The sequence below is a fragment of the Passer domesticus genome, chromosome Z (genome assembly GCF_036417665.1).
Source record: "Passer domesticus isolate bPasDom1 chromosome Z, bPasDom1.hap1, whole genome shotgun sequence".
Lineage (NCBI taxonomy): Eukaryota > Metazoa > Chordata > Aves > Passeriformes > Passeridae > Passer > Passer domesticus.
Genome location: NC_087512.1, coordinates 35,967,483 through 35,986,691, shown reverse-complemented (window position 1 = coordinate 35,986,691; position 19,209 = coordinate 35,967,483). Strand labels below are relative to the sequence as shown.

At 40.1% G+C, this 19,209-nt stretch overlaps 1 long non-coding RNA gene across 1 annotated transcript in view; it reads left to right on the top strand.

The window, feature by feature from the left end:
• The first annotated feature begins 4,273 nt into the window (after positions 1 to 4,273).
• LOC135291061 (uncharacterized) overlaps positions 4,274 to 19,209 on the top strand; it is a 59,823-nt gene continuing 44,887 nt past the window's right edge. Inside the window, exon 1 of the long non-coding RNA XR_010353924.1 lies at positions 4,274 to 4,329. This is a non-coding gene — a long non-coding RNA (uncharacterized LOC135291061). The remainder of the gene's footprint in view (positions 4,330 to 19,209) is intronic.

Sequence of the window (19,209 nt, the reverse complement as noted above, 5' to 3'; positions counted from 1 at the left end):
GTCTTTTGAGAATTAGACTGGTTTGTGATTTTTATACAATTCATTATTCACATTCTAAGTGCTATTTTAATTCATATCCTTTAACCCAGGCATTTCTGTTGAAGGATAAGAGTATGTTAAATAATATGTACTTGGAAGGTGGTTGAATCTGGAATATTTTTCACTGCACCAGTATTTGGGGTCATTGAACCTGTCAAACTAGTTTGGGCCAGTAAGAAAGTTTCTCTGAATCTATTCCTTTTAAGGAGTGCAGCTACTGTGAGTTACTGAGCAATGACATGCACAAAGTACACAAAGTGCGAAAGAAAATAAAAAAGTCAGCTGAAGTAAAACTTTAGCAAAGTGTAAAATAGCAAAACAATAGAATAGCAAAACAAATAGAAATTAAACCATCACCCTAAAGAGAAAGCCACACAGGGTATTAAAGCAAAATTAAGTTAATCTCCCAGTTTTGGAATATGCATAACAATTGAGGTCCGTTTCTGTCTGAAAGTCTGTGTCCTACATAACTCTTTGTTTCTAAGAAAAGTGGATAGAAGGCACTGCCAAATAAAAATCTGTATCCATTTTTCACAAGTTAACATTACCATGCTCCAGGAAGGCTCAGAAAAAATAAGAGATTTCTCATTTTTCAGTACTTCTTGAGTGAATGACAGCAGGATTTCTTATTTTCTACCACTATCCTCGCTCACAGTAGATATGAAAATATACATAGGCAGAAATAGTTAGAAAAGTGTATCAGTAATTTAGGAGTAAAATGAAATTATTATTGGTATCAAGTGTTCTGCCTTTAAGTACCCTCTCCATATCAACAGTACCCAGAAAGCTGCTGTGAGCCATCAAAAAATCCCCAAAGAAACATTTAAAAATAGAAAAACTGGTTACTTCCCCATTGAACCTACATTAATACATTTTTGCTCATGTTTTTCTAAAACATCATGTTCCCCCATTCTATACTCATTAACTTTTCTAATCAACCAATTACTTCCACATAAAGCACATCATAAAATAGAAGCCTATGAAGCATATAAACATTTCCTTCTGCTTCCTACCTCTACTCAAAATATCACTTCTCTTCCTCGTAGTTGCCACAGAGCACTACTTCGTGGTCTTTTTGTTTGGTACCCTCCTGATTTAAAGATGTTCAGCTTCAAGGAATCATAGCAATAATGAAAACCTGATAAGCAGAAGAGAGCAGTAAATCATTGTGTGTACCTCTGCTCTTGAGTAACAATATGCAAGCAGAAGAAGGGGGGAACTACCTGTAGCTGTTTTATGATTTTGTTACAAGATATTCACTAAAAATCGCTTCTGACCATTCTCCATGAGGCCAAACGTAACTACCAATCAGCTTATCAAAAAGGGGTAATTTGCAACTTTTCCCAACTGCGTGCAAGCACAGCTTTTGAGCTAGTTTTCAGCAATACAGGCATGTGAGACAGTGAGATGTTAGATTTATAAGGATTTTTACATCATACCAGATTTTTTAAAATTTCGAACCCACTTCTATAAAAACATATTTTTTTTCTTTTTAGCTGAGGGTAGAATTTTCATTTCTGATGGTACAATAAAATTTTATACTGCAATTAGTTCTCAAGAAAAATTGTACTGACACCAATCATTTACATACTCCTTTGTTTTAGGCAGCTTTATCAAGATTGTTGTGAGTTCATACGTCTGAATGTCTGAGAGTGGGCATGACCCACTCTGGTGGATCAGCCAGAGGAGTTAAAAGCAAATGAGCTTGATGCTTATATCTGGTCTAAAAAATATGACTGGCTGACTGATATTTTGGGGGGCTGTATTTCTCTTCAGCTGCACTGTGCTGGTTTTGGCTAGATAGGGTCAATTCTCTTCACAATGGCTGGTATGGGGCTGTGTTTTGGATTTGTGCTGAACACAACATTGATAATACAGAGATGATTTTGTTATTGCTGAGCAGGTCTTACCCACAGCCAAGGCCTTTTTTGCTTTTCATGCTGCCACACTGGGGAGGAGACATGTCAGGGACAGGTGGCCCAAAATGACCAAAGGGATATTCCAGACCACTTGACATGCTCAATGCATAAAGTGGGGGGAAGAAGGGGGAATGGAAGGGCATTTGGAATGATGGCATTTGTTTTCCCAACTCACCATTATGTGTGATGGGACCCTGCTCTCCTGGAGATGGCTGAACACCTTCCTGCCTGCCCATGGGAAGCAGTGAATTAATTCCTTGTTTTGCTTTGCTTGTGTGCACTGCTTTCACTTTCTCTGTCAAACTGCCTTCATCTCAACCTGTGAATTTTCTAACTTTCACCCTCCCAATTCTCTCTCAGTCCCACTGGTGGAAGAGTGAGTGGCTGCGTGGGGCTTGGCCATGTCATGCATCAAGAGAGATGTAGCACAATTTTGACTTAAAAAACCCCACAGGAGAAAACCTCAACAGCCTTATAATCTGCACAATTTTATTACTCAGCTACAGAATAACCAAACTGTAAACAGTGCAAGATTATTGAAGAAAGTAGTAAGTAAGCTGGAAAAAAAGACAATTAGCAATTTGAAGAAAGCTTAAGCATATCACATAAATATTTGTTCCAACAATAAATTAACCAGAGGATTACCTACATTGTACTGACTTGATCTTAGATGAAGAAACATATGAACCAGAGTGTGATATGCTGGGAAATATTGCCTAAAAGGGTTAGAAAAGTGTGTGGATATGACGTTTGGGGATTGGTTTTAGTGGTGAGCATGGAAGTGCTGAGTTAAATGGTTAGACTCAGTTCCATTAGAGGTCTTTTCCACCAGTTTCTGTTTACAGTTCTATGAGTCTATGAAAGTTCTTCATCCTATTAAAAGGTGCTATGAATAAAGCTGATAAAGGTAAGACATATAGAGAAAAAATAAATTTAGACCTTGATTTCTTTCCTTGGAGAGCCAACCGTAATGTGGGAACAGAGATATGATGTAAATTTTCAAAGTCATTAGCATAGTGGGAACTGTACTGCTGTGTACATCTTTCTGTTTTTCCAACGAAAAACCTAATTCTGACACTTAACTCAAACTGTATGCACAGGTCATCAAATGCTATTAAACAAGGCAAATATTTACTTGCAGTAGCAATGAGTAATACCATTCAGAGAATAGCCACATTTTTACGAAACTCCATGATCAGCACACTCAGACATCCTAGCATCTTTAAAACCTGCCATATCCTTATAAAAACTTACTATGAATAAAAACTATAAAAATATTTAACTTTTAAATTTCAAAACCACTGTTATATAATTACTTACTCCTGCATATTTGTAAAGTTGGAGACAGTTGTGTTCCATTGGCCTAGAAATACTAAGCTTAGCTTTTAAAAAATGTTTTATATTCAGGATATAAACATCTATGGGGAAAAATCACCTTATGCTTGTTCAAATATTTGTTCATATTTCTATTTTCTAATGGTTTCACCTATCCCTGTTGCACAAATCAAAAGCTTGTTCCTTGTTATTAAAAGTGTTCAAAACTCTGGAAGTTCAAAAGTATCATTAGAAGGTTTGTTTTCTTTAGAATAAACCAGTAGAGAAAAACATGACGGGGGAAGACAAAGTAAAGTAACAATCTCTAAGGAAACTTTGAACGCATGCATGGATGAAAGAAAACCTGAGGGGGGAAAACCCTATAACAGTTTAATTTTTAATGCATACAGTGTAATTACAAACCTGAGTATCTAGCTTCTATGCAATAAATGTTTCCATTACAAAAAAGACCCAAAACAAAAGAAAAAAGAGAAAAGAAAAAAAAAAGAGAAAAATAATAAAAGGCTTTCTGCACCTGAAATAACCTTGAAAAGAGATTTTTAAATTATGTTTTTATTTTACTGAATTTCACTACATTTAGAAGGTCATAAAGACTATTATCCACTGTTTGCAAACCTGTAAATAAGTCTCAAACTCTGGAACATGGAGTATGACATACTGCTACATTAGCAAGTATGTCCTTAAACAGCTATGGAATTGATTATAGCCTGAGAACAGACAGGGCTGAACCTGAAAGAAATTACTGAAGGCACAGAATCTTTAGCCCGACGGAGTTCCCACCTCAAACACCCTCAGCACAGAGGTGTATTTCCAACTCAACCACAAGTCATCATGTACTGTGGCTACAGTAGTTAAGCACCTTGCTTGCAGCTCCATGTCCTGAAAGGAGACAATAATAATTGTTCTAAATCAGTGATTTCTGTATTAAGGAACATTAACCATGCCTTTTGTAATGCTGCTGCTAATTGCAGGACACCTGAGGGGCCCCTGTCACTGCACTGCAATGCCCTGGATTGATGCTTTGCCACAGCTGCAGGTGAGACCTGGGTGTGAGCGAAATTCCCAGACTGTATGCCTTAAAAACCACAAAACGGTAAGCTCAGTGCTACATTCAACTATTTCAGTAAGGAATGAAATACAGGTAAGTCCAAAAAAGCCCTCCAGCATGAAAACTGGCCGGCAGCGATGGCAGGCACATCCCCCGCCTTCCACAGCTTGCAGACAGCCTGGGGACCCAGAGCCCTGCTGCGACAGTATCCTCCCATCCCTCCTCCCCTTCCCCCTCCCTTCCCTGGTCCCTGGGAGGTTTTCCTTCGAGAGGAACCAGAGGCCAGCCCGAAGCGCCAGGGCGCTCTGAGGACGCCGTGGTGTCAGGGATGGCTGTGCTGAGGCCCAGCAGTCGCTGTTTGTAGGCCCGGCGGCGCCCTGAGGAGCATCCCTGCTTCGCTCCCACATCCTGCTTCAACCACAGGACTTCTCCCACCAGCTCTGTCTCACTGCTGTTCATCTCAGCGAGATGTCGGTGAGGCCTCGGCAGATGAAGCTGATAGCTTTAAGCCTTTCTAGCCACTGCTATAAAGCTCTACACAGACTCAAACACATCCAGTAGAATTCCTGCTGCTCTGGAACAGGGCGTGGGTGGAAACGAAGCCCATAGCAGTGGCTGAAAGAAAACCAGATACTTGGAACTGCCTGATACAAAATCCTAAACTAGGGAGAAGCAGCCTCAGTCAGGAAAGCTTTGTTTTTCTGTAGCAGCTGTTTGTGCCCCCACAGCTTGATGCAAAATGTCTCAGGAGTCAAAGCTCGCAGTTTGGAGCTGCTTCTCTGCTATAAGGAGCAGCAGAGAGGTCTGTGAGCACAGTGAGCTGAGAGAACACTGTGCTAGTGCTCACACTCCTTGGCTACAGACTGCCTTCAACTCTGATGCCCATGAGTCTCAAGGCTTGGCATCATGAATGATGCACCTCACCAAATAACCAACCAGGCTTCCAACAGACAGTTGTCAGGAAGACTGAACAAAACTGTAGATCAGAAACTAGGTTTAAACAGGCTTCTCTCAGTGTTGGATTACAAAACTTTTTAAAGGCAGAACTGATTTGAAAAAAAGAAAACCTGATTTGAAAAAAAGAGAATACTGATCCACCTTCGGTGTCATGTATCTGTTTTGCAATTGCTTTTGCCTGTTAACCATGTAGAAATATGTCTGACTGCTCTAACCATCTATGCTAATGTCTGTTGGATTGTGTTGTGAATATTTATAAGAAATAAGAATTGTCTGTTAAAACATTGCACTAGTTTTTAGTTTGTGTTGCTGATGACTTGAAATATTGTGAAGTAAGTTTTACTCCAATTTGCTTTTCTTCAGTACAATGCTCTACATGTATGCAATTTAAATATTATAGCATTTACTGTTTTCTTTTTCTCTCCTATTTACTTTTAAGGTATCACATTGCTCTACAGTGCACATTGCTGTACAGTGTTGCTCTACTTTAACTGAAAACACTGTAGATAGTTTTCTACATTAATTTGATATTTTTACCAGGAAAAAAGGTGAGCATGAGAACAGTTCAGTTGGTTTTGAAAAATATAGGACAAACAAAAAAGCACCACTAAGCTAATATATATGTATATATGTGTGTGTGTGTGTGTGTGTGTGTGTGTGTGTGTGTGTGTGTGTGTGTATATACACACACATATATTTATAAATATATATATATTCTGTTTGTATTTTTTCTTACAGAAATAATTGTAAAACACACTTTCTCCAGCTACATGCAGCAGTGTATGTTGTGCTCAATTGGAGAAATTGTTTTGTTGGCTGTTTGAACAGAAAGCAGAATATACAAATAATACTTGCAGTTTCAGGCCAAGCTTCATTTTGTCGCCTTTTAACAAGAAATAATAGAATGTCAGTGTGATTTTAGTAAAAGACATAGGAAAGCAAATGGAAAAGACAGAATCTAGTAGGCAAGTCCTAAGGAGCTGTTTCATCTAGAAGCTGTAGGTAGCTTCATAAGAGATGAGATAAAAATTTTAACTGGGAATGGTGTCCTTAGGTAACTGCTGTCTTCCTGTGTACAGCTTGTTTAAATCACTGAGTCATGATGGGGTGAGCCCTGGGATGAGCAGCCTGGGGAGTCTTGGTTTTGGAGTCTGGATTTCGCCAACCCTTGAGTTATTTAGATGAAAATATGTTTCATAGTGTATTGGTTCCGGCTGAGCTGGAACCAATACACTATGGTATTGGTTCTACTACTAATTTTCCCACATCAGCCCTCACAGTGCTTTGCACTTGTGTCTGGAAAGGTGTTGATAACACAGCAGTGTTTTGGTGCTGCTGAGCAGCGCTGGCACAGCATCAGCCATGTCTCTGCATCAGCCCCATCCGCAGGCTGGGGTGGTCCTGGGAGGGGACACAGCTAGGCCAGCCGACCCAAACTGACCAAAGGGAGCTCCATGCCATGTGATGTCACTCACATATAAAACTAAGGGAAGGAGGAGGAAGGGGGACACTTTATTTACAATGTTTGCCTTCTGGAGAAGCCTCTGTATGTGCTGGAGCCCTGCTCCCCAGGAGGCGCCAGACATCACTCACTGATGGAAAGTAAGGAATAATTTTTTTCCCCTTTGCTTGTAATCACACAACTTTCACTTTTGTTTCAGCAAAATGCCTTATCTCAACCTACAAGTTGTTTTCCATCTGATTTTCCCTCCCCTGCCCAGCTGAGAAGGGGAAGTGATAGGTCAGCTTGGTAAGCACCGGGCATCCAACCAAGGTCAACCCACCACACATAACTGTTGGGGGAAAGATTTTGACTATCTTAATACTTAGATCTGATGCAGAAATTAGGGTGAAACCCTGTATCCCAATTTGCCGTGATGTAAAATGAGAATTAGTTTGTTTTGGGTGTGAACCTCTCCATTACAATGTTTGGGACCAAATTTAAATTTTAAACAACTGTAATACTATAACTTGAAAGGGCCAGACTAAGTTTGACTACTCTCTGGGTTCATACACTGGTTCTTCTTGCATTCTATTCAGCTTTTCCTTCTTTAGAAAGTTTTATTTGTTTGTAGTAGTGCAAAGCCATCAGAGAAAACCTTAGAGAAAGGAAGAATATTAGTGTTTACTATTAATATTCATTAGAATTTAGAAGACTGAGAAGCTGCTGATTCAGGAGAACAAGAAGGAGGATGAGATCAATCTTAAGAATAAGCAGTTAAGATTAATATGTGGGCGTTAGGGGGTATTTATGGGTGTTTTCTGAAAGGTCCCAAATTTTTTTTCTGGCAATCCTTAATCCTACTGCTAGACTCCAAACTGTTTACCTGTTAGCTTTTCTGATATGAAGTCTGTACTTCAGGTTTTTTTTTGAGCAGAACTAAATAATACTGCTAAGAAAAAAAATGTTGGAGAATAATAGAAGATCTGTGGTCTGTAGTCCAAATGTCTATGTGAAAATTGGATGGTATGCAGTATGGAGCCATAGCAGATGTGGCTTGATCCCACTGAACATCTTAGGAGACTGTTTTCATGCAGCCACCATTCTTTCTCTAGGTAAGATCATGTTTGGTTCATCTCCCAGAGCTCTGCAGGGCTGGTGGTGTTTGGGTTCCTCTCTTGTCCTTTTTTGACCTGAGTAACCTTTTCAAACTCAGTAATATTTTGGCTCAATGGAAGTTTTAGATGAGGTCTCCCTGCCTCTGAAGACAGGGTTTCAGTCAACTTCCAGATTCTCACAGCTGCACTGCTGTGTTATTTTGGGCAGAGTTTTTATCCACCCAGTCACAGACAGAATAACAGAGTCATTGAGGTAGGAAGGAACCTCGGGAATTGCATCAGCTATGCCCCTGCTCAAAGAAGGGTCACCTGGAGCAGTCTACTCAGAACTGAGTCTAGTTGGGTTTTGAACATCCTCCTAAGATAAAGACAACCTCTCTGGACAGAATGGTTGTATATTAACACACCTTCATGTTAAATAATATGATTTTTTCTTATGTTTAATCTCTAATATTCCAGGGTATGTCCATTGCCTCCTGTCCTTTCAGTGGACAAGAGTAGAGTTTGACCCTGTCTTCTTTGCACTCACTATCAGATATGCCCACTGATATTATTGATTTGTAAGCAAAAGTAAACAGAACTATGGGAACAGTAAATTATTCTCCCTGTGTTCAGCAGCACAAAATGGTAATATAAGATCCATCTAATGAAGGATAGTCTCAGCAACTATTTAAATTGCTCAGGTCCTCCAGAAGCACATAGACTCCAGCCTCCATGAAAGAAAGCAAGAAAAAAAAAAAAAAGAAAAAAAAAATTGTCAAAAAATATTGTCCTGGAAAACTTAGATTTTTAATTGAGTGCTTGCTCTACTAATGTATCTATATCTGTAATATGACACATGAAAATTTTTCTACAGTTTTGACCATGTCTTGATAGATTAGTATTTAGACTAGTCATTTTAATGATCTTTTAATAGAGCTCAAAGTATGCTAATACTGAGTGCTGCTGATCTGCATCTTGAGAGTAACTTGGGGTTTTGTCTTTGTGCCATGTATCACAGAGGTTGTCACAGCTGAGGCGGACACACGACACGACACTGGAGGCTCACACAGCAGCCAGTTTTGGTTGAGCACGGCTCCCTTTACACAGGGTCAGAAAGCCAGTGCGGTTGGTCCTGACTGGCTGAACTCAGTTGCCACCCAGCTCACTGGCCAGGAGCTGTCTGCATCCCCAATGGCCTCGGCTGGTCAAGTTACATAGTTAGGGTTACCTGTGACTGTGAAGCCTCCAGGCCAGCTCTTAGCCACCACAGGGCTAAAGCAGAGTAAGAGTAAAGAGAAAGTTGCACTCTCGCAATGAGGTCTACCCTCCATCTCTTCCAGGCAGAACAGACCAAGTGACCTTATCTGCTCCTCACACAGCTTCCCTCAAGGCCCTTCACCATCTTCATAGCTCTCTCTTAGACACTTTCTTGTATTGTGACACCCAAAACTGTCCCCAGCACTAGAGGTGAGGCTGCCCCAGCTCAGAGCAGAGCAGGACAATCCCCTCCCTTGCCTGGCTGGTGATGCTGTGCCTGATGCTCCCCAGGACAGGGCTGGCCCTCCTGGCTGCCAGGGCACTGCTGACCCATGTTCAACTTGCCATCAACCAGGACCTCCAGGTTCGTTTTTGTGGGGTTTCACTGCAGCCAGTCATTCCCCAGTCTGTCCTCACTGCTGCAACTCCAGTCTTGCCTCTATACAATGCCCTCTGTAGCTATGTAATTTCTCTCTTTCTTTTGTATAAACAATTACTGATGTGATTTTACCAAAATAAATAAAAACAATGTACAAAGTTTAAATTTTAATAATGAAGGATAATTTTGAAATAAGCAAAACTGTCACAAAGTGGAGGAGCATTGCTGTGCTATAACATGCACGTTACTCTGGCCTACCTACCCTCTGCATTTGTTCCAGTCTTCCTGAGAGAATTATTGAGGGAAGTTGTTCCTGAAAAGTTTTTGGCTTTGTTTCTATTTACCAGGAGCTACTATAAGTTTTATGGATATATATGCACACATGCTCATGTACACATGTGTGTCTGCATTGTCTGTATCTACCTTTTCTATTTTTTAAATAAAATTATTAAAGAAATACATTTAGCATTGATATTTTCAACAGTAGCAGACTCTTTGAGGGGTGAGGACAGTAGCTTTTGCTCATTAAGCATGTGAAATGTTTTACAAAGCCTCATACTACATAAGCAAAACCTTAGAGGATTTGACCAGAGGTTGTAACTTTTGGTTCCAATGCTGATTTTGCTCCCATGCTTTCCTTCAAAATGTTTGGAATTACTTAGAACTATGGAATTAAGACTAACTTTGTCCTGCACTTCTATAGCATGAAAGACTGGAATGAGACATGGAACTTGATTAAATTGTTCTTCTCTATAAAATTATGTATTATATTTTGTTTTATTTGTAAGACTCTTATAATTTAAAGGCTTATTTGAAGATATATTGTCATTTCCACCTTTACACTTAGTAGGAAAAATAACATTGAAGTAGCAAGTTACGTAGGTGTCAAAAAAGTCATGCCAGAAGCAGACGTTCAGATACATGCATGGACTTATAAATAATGTTTAAAGTTTTTTTTTCTTCTCTACAGAATTTTTGATGGTTATTATTAAATATGTTTGGAGCCTCTCTGTTAATTTAACTTTGGAAATGGAGAATCTCATATTCTGAATCATATTCCCTGTCATCAGCAGGGAAAAATTCTCCAGAATGTGCTTTTAACATGTGGGATTTTAGAATGCATGAGAGCTGTTTCCCTGGTAACCAGCATGGAAGATGGTTCTGAATCCTACAGAATATGAATGGCGTATCTGAAATAGCTGCTGGGCTTAAGGGGGATGCTTTTTTCAGCTTTTGTTCCCCAACCACATCTCCCAGGCCAAATTTGTTTCTTTATCCTTCCATGGAAAGATAGTTTTTGGTTGTTGATTAGTAAAAAGTGACAGATAACACTTCAAAACATTGCCTGGCACAGATATTAGGAATGCTTGCTTGTTGGTAAATGAATAAGCAAAAACACATTTTATTTTTGGATTAAATCCCTACTGGAAAACAGTGACTTCTTATGAGTAACAGAGGTTAAATCTACTTTGGTTTTTCCCCAGCTCTTGTCACTGCCTTGTAGTAGTGGAAATGGTCATGGATTTGTTTTCATGCAACTATGTGCATTACATTGTGATGCTATTTTCAGCATTTATTATACTATGTCCACAGAAGTGGTTAACAGAATGGGCACGATAGTCCTCCAAAAGTGCTGAATTACCATAAAGGTTTTCCTTCCCGACAACCCTTAAAATTCCCTTTCTGCTGCTTCAGTCTCCTCTTTGAAATAAACATTCTGAAAATTTTTCTTCCTCTTGTAATTCAAACCCTATGGTTTTGTTATAACCTTATGTATTTTCAGTAATTCAGGTTTATTTATTTGAAAGCCATTTTTCTTATATCCACGTTTGCGCACTAGCTCCATTTAGTTCTGCATATCAAACTCTTATTCCTACAATTATAGAAAGATGTTTTCTTCTTTCAGTGGAACAAGCCTAACAGCTACAATACAAACTATTGCAGATCCTGCGTTAAGGTGCTTTAGTTGTTCATGCAACAGTGAATCTCCTGATTTAATCACTAAATGTTTCTGTCTTTATTCTCCTAAATATTTCTGCCCCTTTTTTCTGTAGAGAGTCAGAAATGTGGCCTGTCAGAGGTTTAAGAGCAGAGGCTTGAGGGTATCGAGTTTTGCAGGGCAGGTAAGTCACGTAAAGCTATAAATATGATCCTCTTCAGGACTCTCTTCCAGTGGCCATGTCTAACTGGAGAGCAGGCTATACTTATGCATGTGCCAGTCAGTATTTGGAAGCAGAGGGAAAAAATATGAATGCTTGAAGTGACTGGGAAGAGGATAATTGTATGACATTCACTGAAGTATTCCATGTCACCTTTTGTCTCTGACCTGGTCAGTAGAATACATATGCCGTATTGTGGCAGTAATGATTCAACAGATAATTTCCTGAAATTACATCTACTAAATGTATTCTGAGAAAATGCTTATCAGAAATGTCACTGAAGAGTAAAATAAAATTTGCCTATTTTTGGGGGGGTATGTTTTAAATTTAAATTTTTTAAGCACAAATAATATTTTTAAACTTGCTAGTAATAACAGAATCCTAAGAACTTGCTGGTATATAGCCATGTTAAAGACTCCCATTCTCCAATGCTGCTAGAATGGACAGCTTTAAGATGAGACAATATATTTTTAGCTGTATAACGCATCGCTATTTATCTGTTCTATTATCTATACTTTCTGTACTATCAACTTTTTATTATCTTTTTAGCACTTTTTGTTATTCCTAATGTAACAACTATATTTTCTAAAGATGCACCAGCTGAGGTCTTAAAATGTACATTCCAATTTGTGTGTCTATTTATTTTCTAGCTATTTTAATTGGAAAGATAGTCCAAGTCTGACTGCGTATGCTGTTCCATCCTGAATTTCAATTATCTTTAGTTTAATATCTCAGAAGTATGCATATTGGCTGGAATATTCCATATTCAAGCTCTGTTTTGAAAGCCCAGCCTCTTCTTAACATGCTTTAAAATGATGCTCTGTCAAGATGTGCTTCAAAAGCCTAGTTTCATTTAGCTAATGAGCCCTGAAGAGTTTTATGGGAATGGATAGCAAAACACTATGTATTGTGGGATTTGCACAGAGACTAGTATTCAGGGTTTGTGTCAAGAGGCACAGCAAGGCACATAAGGAGTTGCTGGAAGGAAAAATACAAGAGGAAGATTATGTACTCTCCTTGACATCACATGGGAAGCACAAAACTTGTAAATCATCTTGCATTCAGGATTATGAAAGGCCATGGGGTAAAGCAGGATGGCTCTGGATTTTACCTATGTATTTCATACCACTTTGTGAACCATAGCAATAGCCCCTTTTCTTTTGCTATAGGTTGATATGGAGTAGATAACTTGGATATTAATAAAATATTAACCTAATAATTCTTTAAAAATTAAATTGGTTACAGGCAGTGAAGAACTGCATGCATGAAAGGAACAGAAGAACTCAAAAGTATCAACAAGTGGCTTAAAAGCTGCTGCCATTGACAGAATTTTGAGTTATTTGATCATGGGGCAACTTTCACGACACCTGGCCTGCTGGAATGGGATGGGCTCCATCTCTCTGTTAAGGGCAGAAGGATTTTAGCTCATGAACTGGCAGAACTCATTGAGAGGGCTTTAAACTAGGTCTGAAGGGGGAAGGGGGTGCAGCTGAGCTGTCTGGAAGCAGGCCCAAGGGTGGTAAGCCAGAGTTAGGGGTGAAATCAGCAGCCCAGCTGAGGTGCAGGTGCACTAATGCACGCAGCATGGGTAACAAACAAGAAGAGCTGGAAGCCATGGTGAAACAGCAAAGCTGTGATGTAGTCACCATCACAGAAATGTGGTGGGCTGGAGCACTGCACTGGATGGCTACAAGCTCTTCAGAAGAGACAGGAAAGGGAAAAGAGGTGGAAGGATGGCTCTGTATAGTAGGGAGGCTCTCGACGTCATGGAAATTGAAACTAATGATGATAGTCAAGTGCCTATGGGTAAGAGTTAAGGGAAGGCCAACAAGGCTGATATCCTACTGGGAGTCTGTTACAGACCACCCAGCCAGGAAGAGATGGATTACTTATTCTATAAGCAGCTGAAGGAAGTTTCAAGATTACGAACCCTTCTTCTTGTAGGTGTTCTTGTAGGTGACTTTAACCTACCAGACATCTGCTGAGAAGTCAACATAGCAGAGAAGGGGCAGTCTAGGAGATTCTTAAACTGTGTGGAAGACAACTTCTTGACACAGCTGGTGAGTGAGCCCACCAAGGGAGGGACTACACTTGACCTGCTGTTGCAAACAGAGAAGGACTTGGTGGGAGATGTGGAGGCTGGAGGCTGTCTGAGGCACAGTGATCATGAAATAAAAGTTTTCAATATTTGACAAGACAAGAATGGGCATTAATAGAACTTACACACTGGACTTCCAGAGGACAGATTTTAGCCTATTCAAGAGATTTATTTGGAGAGTTCTTTGGGAAGCAGTCCTTAAGAACAAAGGAGTACATGAAAGGTGTGTGTGCTTCAAAACAGAAAGCTTGAAGGCACAGGAGCAGACAGTCCGGATGTGCCAAAAGATGAGCTGAAGAGGCAAATGTCCAACCTGGATGGGCAAGGAACTTTTGGCAGAACTAAGGGGAAAAAGTGGGTGTATCACCTTTGAAAAGAGGGTCAGGTATCTCAGGAAATGTTTAAGGGGGGTTGCTAGGGCATGTGGAAAAAAAAAATTAGAGAGCCAAAAGCCCAGTTAGAACTCAAACTGGCAACTTCTGTGAAGGACAATAAAAAATACTTTTATAAATACATTAATGGCAAAAGGAAGGGTAAGGACAACCTCCATTCTCTATTGGATGCAGGAGGGAACTTAGTACCTAAAGATGAGGGAAAGGCAGAGGTACTGAACACTTTCTTTGCCTCCATTTTCAACAGAAAGACATGTTATCCTCAGGACAACTGTCCCCCTAGGTTGGTAGACGGCTGTGGATGTTGTGTACCTGGACTTCAGCAAGGCCTTTCACACTGTCTCCCACAGCACTCTCCTAGAAAAGCTGGCAGCTCATGGCTTGACAGGAGCACTTTTGCTGCTTTAGGAACTGGCTGGATGGCTGGGCCCGGAGAGTGGAGGGGAAGGGTGCTGCATCCAGCTGGGGCCAGTCACCAGAGGTGTCCCTCAGGGCTCTGTGCTGGGGCCTGTTCTGTTCAGTATCTTCAGTGGTGATCTGAATGAGGGGATGAGTCCACCATCAGTAAAGTTGCAGATGACACTAAGCTGGGATTGTGTGTTGATCTGTTGGAGGGTAGGAGGGCTTTGCAGAGAGACCTGGAATGGTTTGATGGATGGGCAGAGTGTAATAAGAGGAAGTTTAATAAGTCCAAATGCCCAGTGCTGCATTTTGGCCACAATAACCCCCTGCAGCGTTACAGGCTGGGGACGGTGTGCCTGGGCAGTGCCGAGGCAGAAAGGGACCTGGGGGTGCTGGTGACAGCCAGCTGAACATGAGCCAGCAGTGAGCCCTGGTGGCCAAGAAGGCCGAGGGCGTCCTGGCCTGGATCAGGAGTAGTGTGGCCAGCAGGAGCAGGGAAGTCATCCTTCCCCTGTACTCGGCACTGGTGAGGCCACACCTTGAGTGCTGTGTCCAGTTCTGGCCCCTCACTTTGGGAAGGACCTTGAGATGCTGGAGCACATCCAGAGGAGGCAATGAGGCTGGTGAGGGGCTTGGAGCACAAGCCCTGTGAGGAACAACTGAGAGAGCTCGGGTGGCTCAGCCTGGAGAAAAGGAGACTCAGAGATGACCTTGTCACTCTCAACAACTCTCTGAAAGGTGGTTGTAGTCAGGTGGGGTCAGTCTCTTCTCCAGGCAACCAGAATGAGAGGTCACAGTCTCAAGCTGTTCCAAGGGAAGTTCATGCTGGATGTCAAAAAGATTTCTTCACTGAAAGCGTCATTGGACACTGCAATTGTCTGCCCAGGGAGGTGGTGGAGTCACTGTTGATGGACGTGTTTAAAAAAGGCTGGAAGTTGCACTCAGTGCCATGGTTTAGTTGATGAAGAGGTGTTAGGTCATAGGTTGGACTCTATGATCTCAAAGGTCTTTTCTGACCTAGTTTATTGTGTGATTCTGTCAATTCTGTCAATTCTAGCTTGGGTTACAGATGATGATCTCTTCAAACTTGGCTCCATCTGCCTTTGGTGCTTGTGGGGCTTGGGAAAAAAAATCTTCCTTTAAAAACTGAAACAGGGGGGAGGATGAGGGGCTGTTTATTTCACAACATTGTTTCATGATTCTGACAGTCACATAATGTTTTTCTTTAGTTTGAGCTAGAGGGCACTCCTGTAACGTGATAGGGCTGTTTATTTTGAGTTTTATAAAATTTTGGCCAGAAATTAAATGTAGGTTAGGCAGTCTTCCTCTGAAATATAGGGGTTCCACTGGAGGTGAAGAAAGTTAGTGGTGGAATTTTTTGGGATGCGTTTTAAAAACTGAATTCTATTTGCATTGTACTTTTGTTGACTTCTGAAAGATGACACGTCAGAGCTGCCTTCCTGAGGGCCATGGTGTACATTGCAACATCAGCACTTTACTAAAATAAATTCCTCCCAAACTTTGTTGGCATATGTTCCGTCACATTTTTTATCATATTTCATATTTATTTCCAGTAAACCAATACAACATCAAAATTAGAGAAATCAAAAAGATGTGTTGAAAGAACAGCTATATTATCTTTTTTACATACAAAAATAGGAAATATTCCTTCTTTAAAAAACTGCTTCAGTCTTCTTCTGATAGTTACATTACCTGGAGAGCAGAGGTGTACTAGCAATGTCCTCGAGAGGGGCTGTTAAACAGCACAGGCTTGAATAAGGGACTGGTGGCAGCTTTGAAAGGAAATGGCCAAAGGATGATGCAAATGGAAAAAAATAAGTCATAGAGCAAGAATTGATGACAGTAATAAATATTTTAGAAAAATGGCAGTGATATGAAAGTAATACATAGCATACTGCACTTTCCTAGGTTACCTGGGTTTTGCTTGCTCTTACTGGTAATATTAGGAGCCCTGCAGCTGGGTGATTTTTCATTGAAGTATGGAGGTGGTCAGTCACAGCATTTTCTTGCTTTGTTATATCTGAAGATATGACATTCAGAGAAAATCTTCGCTCTTTGCGTTGACGTATTTTCGACACCTAGTGGTACAAAGTATAAATTACTGAAGGTTTATTAATGACAATAGTACTTTACCAGCAGTAACTGCTTAGTAAAGAAATTAAACAAATAATATGGCTCAGAGAGAATGGAGTCAATTGTTAAACTTAAAAAAAATATTACAGTGAATGTTTTAAAAATAAATTATAAGAGTTATTATTTTGCTCCTGTAGCATTGTCCAGCTGGGGAAGAGCAAGAAAAGGGTGTCTACATCCCTCTTATTTTAAAGCTCTGTGGAACAGGAATAGATTAATTCAGCCACATCACACTGATGCTGAATAACAGGAAATATAGAGAAACTGAAAGGTATTGTGGGAAAGAGTTTGAGCACCACAAGAAATTTTTCTGTTCAGTGTTAATGAAATTGGTAAGGATGGCTGAAAGTTTCAGAGGGATATTGTGAGAGTAAGCAGTGAAATATCAGGTAAAGTTAATTGTAGATCAGTATAAAGTAATGCAGATGGAGAATAAATGTATAGCACATGCTCTTCCTCTCTCTTTCAATTGCTTACAGTGAAAATAAGAAAATGATGTCACTTCATAAATATAAGTTTTGTCAGCACCTTCAGATTTGACATTTTGGTACTTCAAGTATATCTCAAAGGTAAACAGAAATTATAAAACTTCAATATGAGCCTAAGGGATTATCAAGTTTTGGAGTGTTTTCTACCTGAGAACTGAAATTACCTGGTTGGAACTCATCAGTAGAGGAAAATTCAGCAGAAGGTAAATATGTGTTGTCCTTTGCTGACTTTCTTGTGCCCACCACGCTTCTCTGTCATTTCCCCTTCCATCATGGTTTAAGACCAGGCAGCAACCAAGCCTCACTCAGCTGCTCAATCACTCCCCTGCAGGAGGATGAGGAAGAGAACCAGAAGAGTAACAGCTGGAAAACTCATGAGTTGAGATCAGGCTAGTTTAATAGGTAAAGCAAAAACTGTCCACACAAGCAAAGCAAAACAAGAACTTAATTTACCACTTGTAATGGACAGGCAGGTGTTCAGACATGCCCAGGAACGCAGGGCGCAATCAAGTGTAACAGTGACTTTGAAGGACAAGCACCATCACTTCTACTTCCCTCATTTCTATAGGCTGACCATGATGCCATACAATCTGGGATATCTCTTTTGTCACTTAGGGTGACCTGTTCTGGCTGTGTCTCCTCCCAAATCGTTGTGCATTCCCAGCCTTCTTGCTGGTGGGGTGGAGTGAGGAGCAGAAAAGACCTTGCCCAGAGTAAAACCTGCTCAGCTGTACCTAAAACCCCACTGAGTTATCAGTACTGTTTCCAGTACAAATCCAAAGCTCAGACCCACAGTAGCTACTGTGAAGAAAATTAACTCCTTCCCAGCCAAAACCAGCATATCTTCTTAATAGGGCCAAGAAGAAAATATGGTGAAAAAAATTCATGGATCAAGATAAAGAAACTTACCCATTACCGTTATGGGCAAAAAGGAACTGGCTTTGGGAAATGAATTGCCATTCAAGGGGATACTCTGTAGGCAGCATCAAGCCAGAAAAAAAATCCATAGAATTTATGAATTTTTTAACTGAAGCACTATATGAACAAAATACAGTTGATAGCTTACACACATGAGGAACTAGCATTCACACATGAGGAACTATTTTGAGGGTTAATAAGTAATTTGTAAAAAACCTTTGGGTCCTCAAGAAGGCAACAGTTACAGAAGCAGCTAGTATGATATACTATATATACCGAGAATATACTTCATCTTAATTCAGATGAGTATATTTTGATGAAAAGTTATGGCCATCAGTATCTATTTGAGGGAGTCTATTTGCACTCTCTCTTACTGAATTTCATAGTTGGATTTGGTTTTTTGTTTCCCCATTAAAAAAATATAAAGACTTAATAAACAACAAAGTTGTTTTTTTTTTTATTCTGAGCACTGAGAACTGAGCTGGATGCATTCCCATAACACACTATTCTGCCAAAATGTTGCTCTTGATGATAGCTCTTCTGGCAGTGTCTTGAGATTCTGAAGATTGTAATGCTATTTTACACTTGTTGGAGAGAAGCAGAATTTAGTGTTGTGGCTCTTTATCAGAGGTAACAAAGCACTAAGTGATAAGAAGAATTTGGCAAGGCCAGCTTCAGTGACATGTAGAAAGCAAAATAATTTTTGCTTACACACAGAGAAACCCCTGAGAGACAACATGAAAACAACCTGGCATCACTCCAGCCACTTCGCAGAAGACTACTGCATTTTGATCTTTCATTAGGTACTGAATATAATGCAAAGTACTGTTAGTCTTGTAATTGTCATTCATTAATGGATCTTAGGCCTATAATGAAAAACAGTTGTCAACAACAGTAATGAACAAAGCAATTGTGATTCTGCTGTAATAATGTACTGCAAAGGTGTGTCCAGTGCCAAGGAAGAAATGCATGGTCCCCCACTTTTACACTGTGCCTGCCTTTTCCATGGCATGACTTGTTTTCTCTGAAATATTTGTTTTCCTATGGCACTTTGTCAATTTTGTTTATCTGTTTGCATTTTTATTTTTCTTGTATTCAGGTTTGTGCTTTGACCAGGTCAGGG